Raw genomic sequence first — 18,088 nt, forward strand, 5'->3', positions numbered from 1 at the left:
TTTATTTCAAGTTATGCAGCCCTCAAAACAAACACATTTTCACAGCAGTTGAAATAGCACCAGTCTTCTCTGCAGTAACTACTTCATAGCTTATGATGAATGTATTAACAATTTATAGGCTACCCTGACTTCAGACAGAAGACAGCAGAGAAGACATTCCTTTGGATATCCAGCAGAACTGAACAGCAGGGCAGGGAAACACCACATGAGCACCATGCCCTGGCAGACTTCCAGGGTAAAACCCCTGCTTTCTTCAGCCCTGAAAGGATCCTCTAAAACAGGGGACTGCTTCTTCTTCTTATTTGTCTTTGAACTTTTGCAACTACCTTAAGACTTGCTAGTTTCACTTGCAGATTTTCAAAGCTTACCTTCTGTTTCTACAGTGTATTTATGCCTTAGAAGTCAACAATGCTTTGGACTCAGTGTGAGAAAGACACTTGGTGAAGTACCTTTAATATGACACAGGTAAAGAGTCGAGATCCCAGCACATTCAAGCAGCTTAAAAAGTTAACCAGAAAAAAAAAATTCTCCATCAAGTAAGGCAGTATTAAACATCTTTTTTGTTTGTTTTGTTAAATTATGATTTGCGTGTAATAATTTGATTCTTCATTATTCAAACATCAGTCATGTCCTCAAATAATAGATGCAGGTGCAGCCACTGATACATTTCCTGGCAAATGGCCACCACCCACCTTGACCTTGGGACACAGCTTTGTCACTACATCTGATTTCAATTAAGCTATGCTTTTTTCCTTGGAAATGCTGTGCAGAGCATTAGCTGTTACCTTGAAGCTTCAATAAGTGCAGAAGCTCTGAGGAATTCAATTCTACTCATTCTTACTCCAGTGAATGCTTGCTGATGTTAATGAAGTTGTACCACTTTACCAATCTGGTTATTGGTAGCAAATAAAATATGTAAAGCAGTAATACTCATTTTTAAGGAGCTCTGTGCTGCATCTTTTACACCATGGAAATGTGTTCTGACTTACAGAAGCATGCAAGCCTGTTGTCAACACCTCTGTAGGGTGACTCAGTACTGCTCAAAATACTTGCTATATTTATTTCTCTGTCCCAGCACTATTTCCCTCCCTATTTTTTCTTTTCCTATTTCAAAAATTTTTCACCCTTTCTTCTGGAGCACATAATTTGCTTCAAAAGCAACAAAATAACCAAAATGCCTTCAAATTCCTGAATGGCTAAAAAAAATGCTTGAAACACTTAAGGCAAACCCTTAATGATGTTTAAAACCCTATGTCAGGGCAACCAGCAGTCTCATTACCAAAACTGAAGAATCCTTCATGTATCTGCCCTGGAAAGTCATAGTAAGACAATCCTGATGAAGCAAGAATTGTGAATAAATCATCAGAGCACAATATTTTAATCTTTTTTTTAAGTTACTATACTAACTGAGTGTCTGACACTCCTTTAAAAAGCAGAGCTTGAGAAAGAAGTGAGATCCTTTCTTCTGGGCAGTATAGGTCAAGCCTCACAGAAAGCAGGCTAATTAATCCCATTTGAGTACAGTCAGAGCTGACCTTGCACAAGTTTCCTAGAAATATGCAAAAGCCTAGACAAGAAGAATTCAAACCAAGAGACTAAAACTTCAAATTATTGTAGCTGACCAGAAATTTTGGTTGTTGTTAAAACTATTTGCACTGAAAAAATACCTTGTTCCATTAGAAAATAAAAAGGCAAATAAATTATCTGCAGTCTCCTATTTTGCTAGATTCTAAATTTAAGTAGATGGCTCAGAAAAGAGCAGGTTATTCAAAAAGACCCTTTTGAGATACTATCCTTGACAGCCAAGTCAGACTTGCACATAATAGAACCACTTGGCAAATTGAATCAAACCGTTATTTGCTTAGATGAAAACCAAATGAGAGACAATAAACTGAATTTAAGACAGAACATTATTCTGACTTATATCCAGTCTCGGCTTATTATTTTGTCAGAGTTTTTTTAGTAATTACTCCTTAAAATACCAGAAAGAGCTGCAGGAGACAACACTATAGTTCAACCTAGGTGTCAGTAAAGGCAACAGTTTCACTTGTCCTTTAGTTTATATCCTGTACTAAAAGAAGAGATTTTGAAAGGTTTTGGGGTGAGGAAAAAGAGTAGAAAAATCTCTGACTATTGCTCCAGAGAAGCAAACCTAACAAGGAGTTTTGCTTTAAGCCACAGAAGAAAAAAATCTGATCCATTAAGCACAGAACAACAACTAAGCCAACAAACTGACAGAAAGTAGTGTTTATTTACAGCTTCTCTAAGGTGGAATGTCGACCTTTCAGTTGAAAAATCTGGAGTATTTTGTTGCTTTTGAACATGAAGGCCTGAACTGCTAGAAATGAAGCTTTATTCTAGTCAAGTGTAGTAATCCACTTATGGCCTCCAGTCTAACTCAGAAAATATTAACAATACTGTATCTGTATCAGACAATCTCTAAGAAAAAAAATTTAGGAACTGAAAAAAGCATTGAGAAGCCAGAAACTACCGCCAAAAGGATGGGGGATATGAGAGACAAAGCCTGTAGTGAGTGACATTTGCCCTTAGTATCTGTGCACAAGAATGTGGACATGCATGCAAACACACATTATAGGCCAGTCTTACAAACAAATCTACTTAAAACTGTGCATATTTGCTACTGTTAGTGGGTCAGCAAAAATACTGTAATAAAATCAATTCTGTGACTGTGGGATGCTTGTAATAAATTCTACAACTTGTGTGTTTGTTTTCTGTCTTTGTGCCAAAGAAAAAGTAAGTCACCAGAATCAGAGGATGCAAAGCATACAACTCCCACCATTTACACAGTTTGACTGAGAACCCGGACTAAGTTTAGCCTTCAATCCAAAAAAACAAAACACGGCAGCATATTAGCCAGAGCATGGTCATTTCAACCTTTCCAGATGACAAATGAGAGCTGCTTCCAGGAGAGCCAAAACCGCACTGAAGCAAAGAATTTTGACCATCATGTTAGAATGAATTCATTTTTCAGACACCAGTGGATTGACCTTTGATTCCAACAAACCTTCTACAACTTCACCAGTAAGCACTTTAGCAGATAGTTGATTTTAAGCTATGGTGAACAAATGGTGAATAGAAAAAAAAAAAAAAAAAAGAAAAAAGAAAAAAGGAAGAAACAAAAAAGAAAGAAAAAGTTGACGATATAATCCTATCTCATAAACCTCAGGAAAAATGTAAGATGAGAATAAAGCAAAGCATTTCTCTAACTCCTTTGAAACCCGTAAGACTTTGTTTGGGCAAATCTAGCAGTCATTGTCCATGAACAACATTGTACATTCTACCATTCCAGTAAATGTAATGTTGTGAGATTCAAGTAACACAGTCTTGTCATGCACAGCTTGGCTTAAGCAGGACTTAAAAGTTTCCTGCACCTGCACTACAACCCTTGAGAAACAAGGAAAGGTGTGGATTTCAGCAGAAACAGACAGCTGGAATAAATCACTCCTGTTTATCAAACTCGTATCTATTAAAGGCATATGTATCAAGCATTCCCTCACTTATCTAATACCAAAAAACCCATCTACAGAATTTTCATACTAGTAATAAGCTATAAACCTCATTGCAGGTAGCCTCTCTTGTATAATTACATAAAGCTTAACTTTCTTGGTGAAAAAGTTAATATCCCTGAATACAGGTTTTAAATAGGGTCCTTTGGGAAAAACGGGGCACGATGAGACAGTGAACTGCAGAAAGAAAAGCTGAAAAGAGAAGGACTGCGCTTGCACTCACTCTTTCACAAACCATCAAATTACTAGAGGCTTATCAGTTTAGCTAGATTTTCCTGTCTCATTGAATATAGGCAGAAAAAGAAGAGTTACACTCCACCACTTCAGAAAATTCTCAACTGAGTGCATTATGCATGAACAAATTAAATTTAGGCTCTAGGACAAAAAACCCTGTCACATTAAAATTTTCTGCCAAATACAACCCTTCAAGCATTCTCAAGAGTACTGCAAATTGTAATTCCTTTCAGGAGAAGCTTGCACTTAATTGTAGAGACCTTAAAAAAAGATCAAGAATGCTACACTTGTGATAGCCAGTCAGCAATTTATTCGTGTCCGAAGTCAATTGGTAAATGGTTTCTCTACTTATGACTAAGGGCACGCTGTTTCCAGCTCTTCAATCTACCCCTCTACATGTAAATTAAACTTCCAATGGTTTTACCTTCTGGAGGTAACACTATACCACCTCACCAAGATTAATGAAAGAACCAAAAATTTCTGGCCTGCCCACAGGTGAGGATGATTCTGTTAACACAGCTATTAGACATGCTTCAATAAACTCACCACATATGGTACACTACAATTAACATTATGAATGGCAGCAGCAGCATTGAAGAAATCATAAAATTGAGGAATAATTAAGACTGGGAGACCTCTGGAGATCACCTTGTCAAATCTCCTGCCCAAAGCAGGCCTAATTTCAAAGTCACATCAGATTGCTCAGGGCCTTGTCATGTTGAGTTTAGAGTACTTCCAAGGCTGTTTTTGCCAGGCCCCTGCCAGTAATATTCCAGTCTTGCTGTGTACTTTTTCTCCTTATATTCAGTTGGTATTTTCCTTGTTGCAGCTCATGACTCTTCCCCCTATGCTCCTGTAAGAAAATCCTGCTTCCATCTCCTCTAACTCTTTCGGAGGTAGCACTCTGCCAAAAGCTACTCCCCAGGTCTTTGCTTTCCCAGTGATTTACCAAAATATGAATATTGATCTAATATCGATATCCAACTGAGATGGACAAAAACTCTCTAACAGTTTAGAGTTAGAAAGTGCATGTTTATTTGGTGCCAGGCTCTGCGTGGGATAGCTCCCTAAGATGCAGGCCCCGATACAAGCAAACATAATACCTTTTATTTCCAAAAATTATGAATATCCAAAATACAAATGCATATTCATAACATTAACACCTCCCATTCTCCGCTTCATATGGAAATGAGTTTAAATGTCATTAAGCATGAGTAGTGTGTGTCCTGAATTGAGTCGGTGGTCTCGAATTGGGTCAGTGGTCCCAAAAAAGATGAAGTAACTCATCTTTCTCATTTTGACCTTTTTGCCTGAGTTTTAACAATCCTAATTACTTTAGTGACCTCTAAGTTTCTTCTTCCATGACTTTTGGATGAGTTCCCACCAAGGGAGAAAATTGGTAATTGTCTTGTTCCATACACCAACTTATCCATGTTTCTACTCCTCATTCTAAGCACAGCTAAGCAAACATGCAAATGACAGATCATCAGTTATTTGGTAATCAGTTACTAACATCTAAAAACCCATTTCAGGTCCAGCTCTCCTAACCATTTTAATTAACTCTCACTGGGCCCAAATTCTTTCCTATTCCACCCATTTCAACACAGCTAGCCTATAACTAAAATCTTTATGTTTCTTCTAAATCTATGTTTCACCAGGCTAGGCAAACCCAGTTGCCTCAGACTCACAAGATTTTTCTTTTCTAACAACTAGGACATTAGTAGGTGGTTATTTGCCTCCCAGTCTCCTTTGCAAAGGAGAAACCTCAGGCTTCACGGATTTTTCACTTTTAATTTTAGTTCCTATTAAAAGAAGGCACACACCCCCCAACTTCCCATACACACAGACACGCCCGCAATTTGTTCTAGGGAATGGGGGCAGCAGACAGCCTTCCACAGCAGCTGATCCAACAAGTCTGTTCCATTTGCTTTGCCACACTTCAGAATTACTCTTGGCCTGTGGCAGGAAAAGAACAGGGGCAAGCCCTGATCTCCACTGGGTGCCTACATTGATGAGGGAAGAGACAAGCTCTAAAAATCCATAGAGATGTTAAAGGCCTGTCTTGTGAAGAGAGGCCTTAATTAAGCCAGATGACAGGCTGTCATTACAAGAAATGCCTTCGGGCACCTCACTTATTGAGCCTTCCCAGGTGCCATCCACTGTTGTCTTTCAGAGAGGCAGCAACCCCGGCACAGCCGCACTGCCCTGGCACAGGGGCGCTCCCGCAGGCACAGGCACGGCCTGGGGGGCACTCACTTCACACCACACGCCTGGCGTTCATGCAACAGGGTTTGTCCCTGCAGAACAAGAGGCAAAACAAAACATTTTGTCAACCAACACACATAGAACAAACACAGCTGTAACACAGAAAGGAGAAGCCAACTTTTCTTTCCTCTCAATACAAAAAGAGTTCTGGAACCCCCGGTGATGCTGTCTATGGCATCACGCTTATGTTGTCATCCAATCCCACCCATGCCATGAGTTACCAACAGTCTAAACTACAAATTAACACCAAGAAAACATTCAAAGTGCAGGCCCTCTCACAGTTCTGCAGTAAATCTTACTGTAGTTGCCCACACTTGTTTAGTCCTTCAATAGCAACAAAAAGATTAAAACAGAAAAAAAAGCCCAGACTACAGTCCTGTTATTTCTTCCTAATGGTTGACACCTTCCAGTTTGCATATGGCTAATCTCATTTTCCCACTTCAGTGCTGGAAAAACCTATCTCCCCATCCATATGCAGCCAGGGACTGCCCCTGATTTTGCCTCAGTTCCTACCACCACGCTTAGCCCATCAGCCAAATGCAGAGAAGGATGATTGTCCTTCACAGCTCTCACTCCTCGATTTTTCCCACATTGTGGGTCTGGGAAGAAAAGGATGTACTCACACCTAGCTACTAAGGAGTTTGAAAGGTTAGTTAGTCAGTTGAGATATCTGACATCCTATTTTATTTAGAATCATTGTGCAGGTGGAAAGAAATTACCAATTCTAAAACTCTAAAGGGTAAGAAACCAAAACTTCAGTTCTGCAAAGAAATAAAATGTGTTGTTAAAACTAACTTTATCTTACCTGCTTTTTTAATTGAACTTTCATATTCAGTCCCCTATGCAATAGTAACCCACATGTTTTCCTGTTTATTGTACAAATAAGCCTGATTTAAGTTTCTAATGTAAAACCAACTGTGAAATCCACTAGAATATTACAGTACAAAGATAGAAGAAGATTTATAACCTCTTAGGTAACATTTCTAAATAGAATGTCATTTTATTTCCAACTCATTAAAGTAGTTTTTCCTGTAATTTCCAACTGAGGGCTTGTCACAGCTGATGATTAAGCTGCCATTCAGAGAATACCTTCAGGGATAGTCCAGGCTAATTCCCAGTTCTATTGCAGTTGTTTGATAAGATGCACACAGCATTTCTAAGAATTCATTTCTGACTGGCAGAGTACAATAAATTAGGAAACAGAAGTGACATCCCTTATCAAAACTTAACCCACCTGTCTATTTTTAGACCTGATTCCCAGACTCAGGTTTCAGAAGATACTTTCATATAACTTCATTTAAATAACCGTAATACTTATCTATTTGCAGGCTGGCAATTCAAAGCATGCATTGGCCTTAATCTGCTTTGAATTAATCCTTTGCATCTGCTATTATAGTTCAAAGAAATTACTTCAATTAAGTTTAATTACTTCCTTCCACAGCTTTGGATACAACCCTTATTATATTTCATTACCCTTCCTCATGGACTGCATGGAAAATAGATGCCTAAGAAAAGTACAAAACCAATGAAATTATTAAGCAAGTATATTACAGATACATAACAATACTGTACATGTATCACATTAATTAAGTTATTATCATAGTCTGCAATCATATAAATAAGAGTATTAGGAAGGAACTTTTCACAGAAGATCAGCAAAACCTGATTCATTCTCTGAGGTTTTTAATACCTTTCTACCTGAATTTATAAATACTTTTAAATTCCTGAAAGGAAACAAGCCTATTAAAGCACAAAAACAATTTATACTTTTTACTCAAGGGCATATTAAAGAACATCATCTAGACAGTGAGGTGGTTACCAACTACATTCCTCAGTACTCTGCCTGTCTACTAGTTACAGAAGTATGCAAAACAGCTTTAGTCTTTCCAGTCGCCTGGAATACCATACCCATGATTCAATACGGATCCCATAATCTCACTTTTTTTCCAACTACAGATGGTAAGAAAGATTAAGTAAAGCAATGCTAGTGCTATGTAAGTAAAGCAATTCTCCCCTTTTTTTTTTTTGGTTGAAAGGTCACAAGTGTTCACTTGGGAAACAAATCATAACTCCTCTATATAAAATGATTAATCACTATTTTGAACCAAAACAATCCTGTGCCCACTAAAGAGAAACATTAGATCAATGTTGCCATAACATTTCTGGTCCAAGCAATGAGATAACCTTTAAAGGTCCCTTCCAACCCAAAGCATTCTATGATCCTATGAAAACAGCAATTTTTTTGTAGTTAGTAATAAAATACTGATAAACTACAAAAGTAACAATAATAAACTGCACAGCTGTATATAGAACACTTCACTGACTGAAGAAATATATGACTAGTCATCACACATCTCAGGCTGCTAGAGACATAGACCTTGGAGACTGAACAACAATTTCAAAACTCATTTTCATTTGGCACAAGAAAATAAATATGTTTCCTCCCAGTAAATATTTTTTAAATCAACTGAATGTTCAAGTTTGTGTTTTATTTTAGTTCCACACAGATATCCTTCACGTAGACTTCCCATAGTTTTATCTAACATACTGATGAGTTTTCCATTTTCCTTCTTTCAAGAATGTTTATTTCCATAAATGGATTACATTTTTCCATAGATTGCTGTAGAGCACTTTCATGTAATGCTTACTTTACAAACACAAGTTACTTAATGGTGCCATTAGCAAAATCCTGACAAGCCACAGTACCTTGTCCTGAGGCCCAGAAGGAAATTCAACTCTCTGGCCTTATTCATGAGGGGCTTAGGACCACCCTTTGAGAGCAAGACATGGCAGAAAGAAAAACTAAAAACGAGCAACACTGTCAAATCCTTTTTTCTTTTCAGTGTCACTGATAATGTTTTCCTGCAGATTTTAAAGGTAAAAACAAGTTATAATCCATTTCCACAGTATCTGTGACCTGCATGATATCTGCCTTTTGGGGGATGTGCTTTTCACTGTGCAATTGTTCCTCATTGCAATGGCCTCAGGCAGATTTGGAACAGGATCTGAAGTAAAAGGCAAAAGAGAGGAGTTCTAACAGCTCTTACAGTTGGCAAGTACAGAGCAAGTACACCAAAGTCAGCTTCTTCCCCTGGAATCAATGAATGGGGAGTGGTAATAAGGTCTCATGCAAAATTTCAGTGGGGGGAAAAAAGCACAGTCAATCTTCTTGTTAATTCATAAGTGCCACCAAGTGTAACATTGGCTTTAGCAAATACTGAAAGCTGAATTTTCAGAAACACTCATTTTATAAGCCTCACTAAGAGGCAAAGAATACTGTGCAAGTAAGCTTTAACAAAATGCCAGCCGAGCTTCATCTCATGTGCCTCAAAAGCACAAGCACCCATGGGAGATAGCAGGGGAACTAACACATGGCCTTTAGATGAGTGGTCAAACTTGGAATACCGATAGCATTTAGTAAAACAACAAGGGAAACAAAACGTCTTCAGAATCCAGCACAAGATCACAAGCAATTTTAATATTTGTTATTTGTCAGACAAGCATCACCCTTTCAATAAAGACCACCTACAGTGCAGTCACTGTTGTCTCTTGCTCTCATAGGCTCCAACAAGGGAAAATTTTGTCTAGTCTTGTTTGGCCACATTATGCAACATACTAAAGTAGAGTGGACTTCCAATAGCTTCTCCAAGATCTGTGACTGACACAATAATAGGTAATCATTCTCTAATTAAAAAAATTTTGCTGGAGGATGCAGTGATAGAAAAATGATCTGCAGAAACAGAAAGCATGAAAGAACCACAAACATTTTAAGGATATATATTCCCAACCCCTTCTAGGCTACTCTCTCATACTTGCACCACCTCCTCAGCTTGGCCAAATGAAATCCTGCAATACTAAGGAAACTAATTCATCTTAAAAATAACAATCAAGACAGCAAAAAGAGTTCTTGTTGCATTTTCAGTAAATGTAGCAGCTATGCTGCACCACAGAGGGGAGATGAGCAGCTGTACGTGGCTTGCAGAGGTGCCAGTCTCTGAAGGAAGCAGAGCAGTGCTGAGGAGGGGTGAGATGTGCTGCTCCCTGGGATAGAGCCTGCACATTGACTGTCAGACTCTTGGATTACACACTTGGCTCTGCGATCCCCATCTGTCCTCATGGTTAAGGCAGCAGTTACAGACAAGGCAACTGAGTCTCCATATTTAGGATTCCCAAGAGGAAGTGTGGTTAGAATGGGGGAAGCTTCAATGGCATTTCCAGGTCCTTAGTTCTCTGTTTTCACCTGAAGTGACCTGGTAAAACCACTAAGATAACCTTAATTGGTTTAATGAAATATGAATAAGCAAGTGGCAGCAAACACAAAGTAAAAAATACAATATAAATTTCATTTCATAGTAAGAGTTGTGAACTGCAGAGATAGACCTACAGGTCCCTGTAACAGATACAGATAATTTAACACTGGCTAAGAGAAGATGCACAATAAAGGAAGGATGTTGTTCAAAAAGTGCCCCCAAAAGGTGCATTTTTTCTCTCTGGTATGGAGTATTATTTTCTCTTCCCACTGCCCTTCTCAAGAAAAACATTTAGTAGGGTAAAACTAATTTTTCTGTAAAAATATTTTTATATCTCGTGGAAGAAAATGAAAAAAAGACAGACAAGGAACAGAGACACATAGAGACAAAGCTGTCTGAAATTCTCTCCGTAATCATATGGAAAAAAGTTACAAAAGATTTTCTTTTCGCAAAACTTCCATTCCCCAGTTACTAAAGATGTGTCTTCCACTAGTTTTTTCCCCACATTAGACATTCCACAGCTCCCAAGGATCCCACAGAATGAGTCAGTCTCATTCTCCATTCCATTTTTAAATTTTTGTTTGTTTGTTTCCACATAAGAAGCATTAATAGAAAGCTCTCTTCTCTTAACAGCTGATTTTAACCTGACTAGGTTGTTGGAGTTGAATGTAAACACAGGAGGACTACAACAGATCAGCTGTCATGAAGTAACTTGTAAATAATGTAGCCACATGGCTCAGGGGACTGAGGTACAAAAGTTTAGTAAAACTATAAGGAATTTCAATAATCACATAAGCCCCACTGTAGACACACATAACCTAGAATTAAAATATTTAATCCCCTGAGAAATCAAACCAAACCAAGTTTTATAGGAACTTTATTCTGGTGTAACTGCATCCCACCAGAACACAAGATACCAAAACACAAAAAATTAATCTAAAAGATAAAGTGATTTCCACTTATGGAGAAGGGCTGGATCACAGGAATTTTGAGGAGTACAGACATAAACCACAAGCACATAATTTTATAATCTAATGTAAAATAATGTAATAATAATTACTGAAAGTACACCAAGCAGCACTCTACTGGCCTCAATGGGTCAATAGCAACATCTTTGTGTATTAAAGGGTTAATAGATACACATTGTTATTTCTTAAATGTTACGTCAGCCCATCATTCGGAGAAAATAATTATGTTTAAACCTGGCTAAACAATAGATTTGGAGGAAACTAAAAGCTGATGGCTAACAAAAGGTTGTGAGACTTAAAAGAAAAAAAATTAATTGATATTTGGTTTCCGGCTTTTCCTATTTCAAATTAAATAGCAAACCTCATGAAACAGGGACTCATGTTGTAACATGCTCAGGGGGACATTCTCTTTGCCAAAGCCCTAGGAAACTTTTCCTAGTATTAGATTATATATAATTTTAAGGAAAAGAATTTAAGAAAGAGACATAAGATACCTAATCCTACACCAAACCAACACTGCAAGGAGCACATCGTTAGAAGAGACAGGAACTCTAAATAATTCATTCCGCATATCTTCTGTACAAATTGCTGTTCCCATGAAATAAACATGTTTTTTCTGATTATTTCCAACCACTCCACACCTGCTGTCCTACCTGCCTAGGCCAGCATTCCTCTGCCTATTGTTAATGCAAATTGCTGAATAACATATCTTTCATAAGAAGCTACTGCTTCATTTAATCATTAGCAAGTGTAGTGCTCCCATGTTAATTTCAAATGTCACACATGCTATGCAGGTAAACAAGAAGTGCTTAACAGAACTGCCTTTACATCATATGAACATATGTTTGATGATTTAACATATGCTCCTGAACAGCATCACTTACAAGATCTCATCTCCTAAACCCTTCCAGTTCAGTTCCTGCCTCACCTTTGCTCTTCTCAATAGTAAATATGAAAAAGAATATCCAGCACGGTATTTTATCCACTTTCAAATACATAAACCAAAAACTGTCATGTTTTTCAGGTGCTTCTGCTAAAATAATCAGAACAAAATAACTGTCATTATTTTAAATACAAATCCCATTTATACAAATTTTGTACTCATAACATAATTTTAGCTAGTTGACTGACTTAAAAAAAAATATTATACTGGTCCAGCTCCCAGAAAGCATATCAATGCATCAGTATAAGGATATCTTATTGGATACAATTTGGGAGACTGCTATCAAAAGCAGATATGTGACTGTGTAAAGGCAATATTTGCATAAACACAGGATGTTCCTGAAGGGGCAGGGGAAGTACAGAGAACAGTCAGCTCAATATTTAACATTTTCTGAGATGACACACAGCAATTCTCACCTCATCCAGCCATAATTTATTCTGTCCACTGATTCAGGAACACAACACATTAGTCATACATTGTCCTTTTATAGTTCCCATTCACAGAAACCAATGAAGCCACTGGAAAAGCAGTGGCCTTTCTTATCTCAGCAGTCTGCAGGTTATTTACAAGAACCATGACAAAAAAGGCAGCAGATGCAGCTTTTCCTCCAAAGCAACAGCCAATTCATTCCATATGAGTATTTGAGGCTGACAACAGCAAGGCAACTGCTCCCTCAGCTTTAAGAGACGACAGGCCCAAGGCAGAGTTTTGCCTTATTTATTGGGAATATATCCAATAAATGGAGCTGCGTTTACCCACCTTGGTTACAGATCTCCACAAAGATCGATTCTTCCTAGCACCTGGTCAGAGGTCTCAGAGAGGCCTCAATCACTAGTAAGATAAAACACACCTCCAGCACTTGTTGTGTGTGTGCACGCTTCCAACCCTGTGTGCTATGAATCCGAATATGGATGGAGAGCAGCTGATAGGCAGAAGAAATTATTGGGAAAGTGTCATGGATAACAACCACAAAATAAATTATCTGTTTAATATCTGAAAGTAAAACTAAAAATCTAAAATAAATTTATAATCAATAATTTTTCTTGCACAAAATAGCTGTTTATATTATGATAGAACCTGCTCTGGGGAGGAGACTGGTCCAAAAATTATATTTACCCATTAGCCACCAGGAAGATAAAGAAATTCACTTTCCATTTCATGTGTAAGCATTCGACCTTTCTTTCCTAAAAAATACACAGAAAACTTTTTTTCCACTTTATGCCAAAGACACAGAAAAAAAATCCTCTTAAAGTAAAGTCAATCTGCTGCATAGATACTGCTTTCCTGGAAAAAGATGAGAGAACAAATCCTGGAAAGATCACCATGTCCAGTATTACTCTTCTGGAAGGCACATAGATACTGCTGGAATGAAACATGGCAAAGGAACAGACAAAATGCTAAAAGCGCTGCCTTTTTTAATTTACCACACAGATGTTGTGATAGTTGTGATTAAAACCTAAAATGTGGGGTCTTTTAAGCTGCATTTCACACTCCCTTAAATAATCATGAATGTTTGGCAAGAAAACAAGGTGTACTTTTCTTTTGGCTGCCATCTCACTAGAAATAGGTAAGAGCACATCTCTCCTGTATCTCAAGGAATTTCAATATGTTATGTCAAAGTATAGGAATTTGCTGCTTCCTATGGTGGTTTATGTCATACTCTGACATGCCAAATTATCTGGCATTCAGGACTTCAAAAAGGAAATTGAAAAAAATGAACAAGATATAAACCACCAAAGCTCATGTACATGTCTACAAAGAGGCTGAATTTTGAGAAGATTCCCTTTAATATGTGATTAATACCCGTGATAATCATAGAATCACAGAATCGATTGGGCAGTTTGGCCAAATCAGTTTGGGCAAGGACACCTTTCCTTAGACCAGACTGGTCAAACAGTGCACAAAGACAGTGTATCCCTGGTAGGGGGAAGCCTAAAACATCTGGATGACACATGCTTCATTGTTTAAAGATGAACTGCAAAACAAAAACCTTTCCCCATCACTGCTTTATCGAATAACTACTTGAATGTATGAGACACTTCATAATCTCATGCTGGTTTTGTGCTTTTAGTTTTCACACCACCAAGTCAGACACAAAGCTCCAGTTTTAAACCAAGTGAAGCACACCTACACTGCAGGTTTTCTTGGTTTAGCTACATGGGCATCAAAATCAAATTCATTTAACCAAGTTAAGTTCTCTTGTAGGACTAGACTGACTAGATGCTGTCTCTTTCTGGGAGGGGGCTAATATATTCTCCTTTAAAGCATGATTAGTTTAAGGTCATTGCAAGCGAGAGTGAAAAGCAGTTCTATACTTCTCAGAATTTAATTTTCCTTAAATTTTCACGAAGTGAACATAATAAAAAACACATGATGGAATTCCATGAACTGCACTCCGTAAAATTTTACATGGTAATTAAGCACCACTGGAGCATGATACGGCAAATCCTAGCTCTCCCTGCATATTGGCAGGTTCATTAATGCAGCTTCATTTACTCTGGAGCAATTTAGAGGTAAACAATGTAGAATGACCAAAAAAAAAAAAAAAAAGTATTTTATTTAGAAACAGAGTAATTGTAAGAAATTTATTTAAAACAGAAATATCCCATGTAGAAAGAATTAAAAATGGAATTTTGCCAGTTTTGTTGGTTGGGGGAAAAAAGATGGGAACATTAACCCATAACAAATAAGGATGGAGTGATCCACAAAAAAACTGGTTACTACCTCAGAAATCCTGATTCTTCTCTCTAACTCCTTGTTGCATCCACCTGCTACTTTCCGGCTTACTTATGCACACCTCGTAAGAGGCACCTTTGCATATTTACACCCACCTTCCCTAGAGATACAACCACATAATCCTAGGAATGATTCCAAGTTACAAGAGAAATGCTGCAGCTCACAAAACTGTTGATCAGGTTAAGACATTACAGCAAACCTGCAGCAAATTCAGGCAGTGCTGGAAAATGACCCATCAGTGCAGCATCGTCTCCCATACGGAGGGGAGGTCACCCGTGTTCCTTTTCCAAGGATCTCTCCATGTCTTGTCATATCAGAAGAAGGAGCACAGCATGAGAATCAAACAGGATCCAAGTACAATTCTCAGCACAGGAAAACGGATGGATGCCATGCATAAACATTGCTGCAGTCAGTTTAACAGTCAAGGCAGAATGTGAATTATCTTGGACCTGATTCAAGCAGTATATAGAGGTCAACTCTATAGAAGTGCCTGCATCCTGCAAATCTCTAGTAGAGAATGGAATTATGGTGAGACTCATAGCCTACCCTGCACAACAGAGCTGAGAATGTGCTTTTGATGATATAGAAACTTGGGAGGAAATACCTACACTCTTTGTCATGTACATAGAGGTTTAAAAAAAAAAAAAAAAAAATCAAACTAATAACTAATTATACAAGATTACAAGCATCCAAACACTGAGATCAGATCTTTTCAGACCTTCTGCCTCTCCCCTCTGAACAGCTACTTGCCAGGGTGGAAAATTTAATGTAATGAGAACAGCTTTGCTATTTTAGTCTCAAAAGTGCAGATGGAGCATATGCCTGTAGATAGTAATGTTATCTGTATTACTGCAGTGTCTGAAGACCCCAATCAGACACAGGCCATTGAACACTCAGAAAAAACTCTCAAAGAAAATTCCTGCCAAAAACAGTTCACCATGTGCAGTAAGGGAAAAATGCAACCTGCAAATTTAATTAAACCAGTGGAGATAACAATGGAGAGGAAACATGTAAAAGAATTGTAGATGAACACACAGGTATGGCCAACTTTGACAGCTGAAAACAGTTACAAGCCTGTGCTGAAGGGTTTTCTTTGTTTGAAACCTGTAAGTTATACTTAGCAAAACAGTTCTTTCAATCTTTAAATTAGATTTTAAAAATATTAAAGAAGCTATGGATTTTAGTTGGCCACCTGCTTACTTTGAGAGGACCCTCAATCAGCTGCGGTAGAAAGAACATTGCCTCACATTATGCAAATACTACTTAGACCACAGAGTTTCACTGAAGGCTTGTGATCTCTGTTGGTAGAAGGTCACATCCAGCCCCTAGGCACATGAAATCTGTTGTTCACTGCACAGTAAATACACAGCACACAAACCATAAGGAAATGTCTTTCTAGATTTCATGCATAGTCCTCACTGTACAGGCCCACCACACATGGATTTTGTTTATTAAGCTCTACCACATTAAGCCTACACAGTTAAAATTGTACTGGGATGACAACATAATCCATCTCCATCATCCTCTTCAAACCTTCCATTCAAAAAGAAGAGTTTGGAAAAAGGGTAAGACAAACCTCCTGCGAAGTGCAGCGTGTGCAAAACTAAGTTACCTGTCCTATTTGCTTTAAAATATCATGGTCCAGTCCTCACTGAGGGATATCATGGTTTTACAGGGTGTCATTATCATTCATGTTGTGTTTATCATAAGATGACACATACTTTGAAGTATTATTTTTCAGTTATGCAAGAAGCAGAGTTGGAAGTGATTTACTGAGTAAAATTTGTCCTCATTTTCAAGAGTCACTGGCTGATACAGTGGAACTTAGGGACTTGAATATCATTAGGGATAAGTGACTACATAACTAATAATCACTGCTAATCTGGTAGCTGGCAAGGTGACATGCAGCTACCATAGTAACCAGCATAAGATCAACTGTTTGCTTCCAAGAAATGCCTACACTTCACTCAGCTATTTGCCATGATTTTTAAAGTCATGACAGGGAAAATAAAAACACATCACACACTTCAGAACTTGCCTCTTTCCCTGCTTTTCTTTAACTGAGAAGAGAATTCCTCAAAATTATAATTTCACTGGTTTTACTGAGAATGTCCCATTACTGATTAGGAGACAAAAGTTTCTGGAGCCACGATCAGTAACAGCCCCACCACTCTTACCTAGGAAAAGTGCACAACAAACACCAGAAAGACAGCAGGCACCTTTTGGAAAAATCCTCCTCCTCAGCATTTTTCACAGGTTGCACATGGAGATTATTTCATGCAGTAGTCATAGTATAAGGAGATCTTCACATCTAAAGATGATACACCTCTTCTAACGCGCTCTTAACCACTCTAAGTAACTCCAGTTAATTATTAACAGCTATCTCTGTTCTTTACACTTCACAGACACCTCTATCCAATCTCATTTATATTAAACTCTCACTCATATGAAACTCCAATACTCAGTAAGTCTCAACATCTTTGGCAGGGGGTTACAAATCTAGGAACAGAGGAGGGCAAGCCACAAGGGAGAGTCACACAGACACTCAGGGCTCAAGTGGAAAGGATGCACAGTTGTTCTGGCTTCCCATCCACTGTGCCACTACCTGCTTCAAATCTCTCCCTACAGTTTTTTTTTTGTTTTTTTTTTTGTTTTTTTTTTTTTTTTCTTTTTTCCCACACAAGCTCAGGACAACCCCTAGGAAAAGAAGAAGGGTGTAGCTAACAGGTTTATATTTTCAGGAAGGAATTAGCCTAGTGTCATGTCAAAATATACATATTATTTCACATTTCCTTATTAGGGAAAAACCTTGCAGAGCAGCTACAGACATTACGTTAAAAACTCATATACAAGTAAGTATCTTGAGATAGACATTTAAATTACTCCTATGGGATGTTTGTCTGAGAAAATCCAGCTTGCCTTATGGCAGTGCTAATCTTCTCATATCTGTTTCACTTTTTATCCTTGCACCTGCCTGTATTAACAAGATTAAGAATTAAGCTGGAAGGGGGCTGTCTGTCAAAGAATACCAATTAATCTATTGATTTAACCATCAGAATAACAACGAAATGGAGATCCAGGCCTGGGCAAACAGAAGGTGTTTATTGTACTATAATTCAAACTCTAAGTCATGCTTGTGGCAGGCTGTGACACCAGACTACAAAG

The 18,088-nt window shown here is 38.0% G+C and overlaps 1 protein-coding gene across 4 annotated transcripts in view; it reads right to left on the reverse strand.

Annotated features, from left to right (window-relative positions):
* Nucleotides 1–18,088, reverse strand: part of ST6GALNAC3 (ST6 N-acetylgalactosaminide alpha-2,6-sialyltransferase 3) — a 215,317-nt gene that overhangs the window by 195,205 nt on the left and 2,024 nt on the right. The gene's annotated exons all lie outside the window — the stretch shown is intronic.

The sequence above is a fragment of the Corvus kubaryi genome, unplaced genomic scaffold, assembly GCF_017639235.1.
Source record: "Corvus kubaryi isolate FWS band 111438036 unplaced genomic scaffold, C.kubaryi_AGA036_p1.0 37334, whole genome shotgun sequence".
Lineage (NCBI taxonomy): Eukaryota > Metazoa > Chordata > Aves > Passeriformes > Corvidae > Corvus > Corvus kubaryi.